The sequence below is a fragment of the Pezoporus occidentalis genome, unplaced genomic scaffold, assembly GCF_034315485.1.
Source record: "Pezoporus occidentalis ecotype Australia unplaced genomic scaffold, CSIRO_AGI_Poc_V1 ctg57, whole genome shotgun sequence".
Classification (NCBI taxonomy): domain Eukaryota; kingdom Metazoa; phylum Chordata; class Aves; order Psittaciformes; family Psittacidae; genus Pezoporus; species Pezoporus occidentalis.
The window spans coordinates 4,084,653-4,088,990 of NW_026915910.1; the positions used below are offsets into that span (position 1 = coordinate 4,084,653).

The 4,338-nt window shown below is 35.5% G+C and overlaps 2 long non-coding RNA genes across 2 annotated transcripts; both read left to right on the forward strand.

The window, feature by feature from the left end:
* The first annotated feature begins 230 nt into the window (after positions 1–230).
* Positions 231–2,450, forward strand: LOC134174021 (uncharacterized). Its single transcript, XR_009968471.1, has 2 exons — positions 231–1,133; positions 2,320–2,450. It is a non-coding gene; the product is annotated as an uncharacterized LOC134174021 (long non-coding RNA).
* Positions 2,451–3,591: 1,141 nt separating this feature from the next.
* Positions 3,592–3,949, forward strand: LOC134174022 (uncharacterized). Its single transcript, XR_009968472.1, has 2 exons — positions 3,592–3,624; positions 3,738–3,949. It is a non-coding gene; the product is annotated as an uncharacterized LOC134174022 (long non-coding RNA).
* Positions 3,950–4,338: the final 389 nt, after the last annotated feature.

A 4,338-nucleotide genomic window follows, 5' to 3' on the forward strand; every position in this document is an offset into this window, starting at 1 on the left:
TTAGCACTCAGTGAGATACTGATGGCTAGTTCGTGTTGCCTTGTGTGTAACCATGTTCACTCAATTAAAATTAAACAATCAATGATACTCCCATGACATTTTTTTGGAGGATATACAACATCGATTATGTGGCATGCCTTTTCATTTGTACAAAGCAATACTTAGAACTTTTCAGATTTAGAGCTGGAGTAAGGTTTCTAGGTAAGACTAACTGACTGTTTCTCTATCCAGCTGGACTGACCTTCAAAACCAAAGTTAGAGAAGGACTCAGTTAATGTATGTCTACAGACTTGTAACTTGATTTTTATATAAGTGCTAAGCTAACTCTGTTTAATTGATTTTCCACATTGTACACTGAGAAATAGGATTTTTATGGCTCTTGAATAATTCAGAACTTTGATTCCTAAGGCAAAAAAAATGGGCAAGGAATAAAAGCATAATTATCATTGTAGCAGAGGTCAAAAGGACAAGCTGGCCATAAGTTCATAATGTGCTTGTGCTCTTGGACTCATTGTGGACTGTGGAATAATACCTTGTTGAAATCTTATTACTTAAGGAAAAAAAAAGAAAAAGAAAAAAGCACACAGGCAGTTAGCTGCAAAAGAAAAGGAGGAAGTGTTAATTTTTAAGCAAGTTTGACAAAGATTGAGTTTCATATGACAAATACTGTCAGCAAGACAGGATTCTGTCAGTGGAAGAAGTTTAAACATTAACAATTTCTGTCAGGCTGTTGACACAACCACGGCAGACATTTCCCAAGATGCTGAGATGACTGCTGGCATTTGTCAACAATCCTGTCACAGTGACAGCAATAAGACCATGTCTGGAAATGTGACAGTTTTGGCTTTGTGTCCCCCTGAGCATTGGCCCAGGTGTTCAGAGAAAGTGTGGGAAAAACCCGTATTTCTGCATTGTCATTCGAACGCAGAAAAACACAGGAGGAAAATGAGCTGTCACTCCAATTCCCATGATGCCTTGCTGCTTAGCATAACTCTACTCTGTGGCCCAGGGTCCACTGGTCCATACTCTGACAGATAATTAAGAAAGCAGCAGCTTTTTCTAGACGGCTCTTCCTCATGATTTGCATTTTAGCCAGAGGCGACCAGCTATAAAAAAAACATGATGGAAAGATGGTAAGAAGCCAATTAGATGGATGGATGGCTGACTGACAGCTCTCTGGTGTTATTACTCCAGATTTCATTGTATGTAGCCTGGCAGTTTTCAACAAAAACCAACTTCTGCAGGTTTGTAGAACTGTTAAATGAAGGGCTATATATAGAATGCAATGGTTTTGCACAAACCTTTTACATTTTCCTGAAATAACCATTTATTATTTTCATTCTAGTTTAAGCATGATAATTTTTCTTAGTTAATCATAATTTACCTAACTGCATTAAAAATTTCTGGAAGACTATATTATATAACTCTGTCAATACAGGAATGATTAAAAAGTGAGCTGTAAGTTAAACTGTGACACTTTACAGCATGGCAGAGGTGAAGCCAGTTAGAAATTAATGTTTCTAAGGAACAAGCCTGATTTTTAACATAATTAAATGACACCAATTCATTTGAAAGAATCGAGTATTTATTTGAAAGAAATACATTATTTGGCAGAATAAGGAGAAAACTGAAATTTCTCATTGTGCTGGGGGAATCTATGTTCAGTAGATGTTTCCTTTCTTCTGGGGATCTTTTTTCAATTTTTTTTTCTGTTGTTTTTCCCAGAGAGAAAAGATTGTTTTGCACAGGACCTAACAGTTTTAAATATGAAATAGCTTGTAAATTGCTACTTTCCAGCTCATCTGTTCAGCTCCAACAGCTGGTAGCCAATCAGAAATATTCTTCTGTGCTAGTGCCTTGTGGCTGTATCTCACTATAAAATTTAAACATTAGCAGGGCTTTTGTTTCATTTTTGTGTTGTTCGTGGATTTTTATTTTTTTTTAGTTTATGAATACCAAATTTAACAAAGTGCGGCAATGATTGCAGTTCCAAAGCTGCAACTGCCATCCGATGAGTAATAATCTTTGCCAACATAAAAAGCCTCTCAGCTTTCTTTGGGTTCTGCAAGTCTATTCAATGCTGGCAATTATGTCTTGATGAATGGTTGCTTTTTTATTTTTTTTAACAAAGTTTCCTGTAATCGAGTGCTTTAAGGAATATGACTTTGTGGATGTGAGTCATCTGAATTGTTGGTAGCCTGGGTAACTGAAAATACTACTCCTTCCTTTTTCCTGCTGCAATATAACAAACACAAACCAAGCCCATCGGAATCTCCTTGTTCAAACCTTGCTACAATTTTAATTTTTTTTTTTTTTCAGATAAAAAATTAGGAAAAAGATATAAAGCAAATTCACAACATTCTAAAGGCCAGGTTATACTCATCCATGCTAAATAGCAGTCGGGGGGGTTTCTACCGGAACAAAGTGGACCAGTCATATTAATCAAGTAAGTAAATTTATTCTATAGTGAATCACTCAGAGCTTGCAAAACTTTTAGAAGACTAAGAAATCTTATCCTAGTCTTGTCTTCTGTCTTACTTCATTTTTCACTACATCCCCATTTTGAATATTCTAGGAAAAAAAATACAAGCCATGGGCTGCAGGACATGTTATGAACCTCTTGGTGAAAAAACTGTACTTCTAATGACAAATCTTGCAGATCTTTCCAAAAACCAGGTCTGCACTGCAGTGTTATTCATATCTTTTTTATCATCCAGCTACACGAACTCGTTTCCCCCAAAATCTACTATTAAGTTTGCCACAGTAGATGACCCTTAATACATATAGCCTTTCCACCATATCTGAAAGTTTGTACTGTAATTAAGACTTCTCTTTTATCCTGAAAATCCTTAGTCTTAAGACTTTAATTCAGCAGCAACACTCAGCCACCTCCATGCTAGTGATAATCCTAATATACCATGGATTTAGCTCAGAATTATCATTGCTGGCAAGCACTGAATGCAAAACACAACACAATACATAAAAACAGTGGTCCCAAATAAATTTTGCCAGCTGAACTCCTTGAAGGGGAAACATGTTGATTTGTGATGGGACTTGGAAAACTAGTAGAATTCTGAAAAAAACATTAGTATAAGAATTGTGATGTAGTGCGTAGGAAGTCTTTTATGGCTGAGAAAAGTCACATGCTACTTTTGCTGACCTGAATTTAAAACCTTGGAAGAACCCTCCATGAGAAAAATCAGAATGTAGGCTTAAATTCACATTTATAACGTTTGACAGGAACTTGCCATGTTTCTTCCAAGTAGTGGCAAACATAGAAAGATGCTGTTCATGACCACCTCGAAATTGAAATTGACATTTTCCATTGGAATAGCAAGCACAAATTAGGACAAAATATTTACAAATACACTGAAAAGTCTGCTAATCTTGTATCTTCCATATCACTTAAATATACCTTTTCCTATTTGATTTACAGCCATGTTGATTTCAAAAAATTATCTGTGAATTTGGTCTAATAGATGTTAATGAAAATTCTTGTTATTTAAGCTCAACTTTATTCATTTAGGTCTTCAAAATACTCAAAACGAAAAAATAATGAAACCATCATTTTTAGGGGCACAATATTTTGATGATGAGAATGTGGGAAAGAGGAAAGGGGATGAGGTTAGGGTAAATTTTTGTTATAACAAACATGTTATAACATATTTATATATAAATTTTGTTATAACATTAAAATCTAAAATGTGGATTCATTTCAATCACTTCTTTATTTCCAGACAATGTCAGAAAAGCTTATGGATTTTATTTCAAGGTATCTAGGATTGAGTTAACACTGATCCAGAAAACCCACAGTGAAAATTGAGTTGGTTTGACTCACCCCTACTACAGAAGAAAGAAATAAGCACTCATGGCATATTTTTTAACTTTTTCATCTGGACACACCTTAAAAGACTGTACAAAGTAAACATTTCACACATTGTTTTCTTGAGCCATTTGTTTTGTTGCTGTTGAGTTTCTGAGGCTGGGAGGACAGGGAATTAACTGTCAACACAATCATTACATGAGGGGTGGAAGAAGGGGTGATAAATTGTGTTCCATTAAAACTTCAGTGATGATTTTAGTGTGCCAGGCTGCAGTGATCAGAATTGGAACATGACTATGACACCTGAAATCACTCCTGTTAGAATGATTCAGGGACATTCAGGCTGGAAAACATCTAATCTATCTAGCATATAGTCTAAGCTTGATCCTTCTGATGTCTGGTTGAGCGATCCATCCTCTCCGAAGACTAAGTGTCTTGACACTGCAATTATTTATCTTTATAAGCTATAGAAGGAAGCTGAATCTCAAGTTTAAAGTAGTCACTCACTTTTTAGG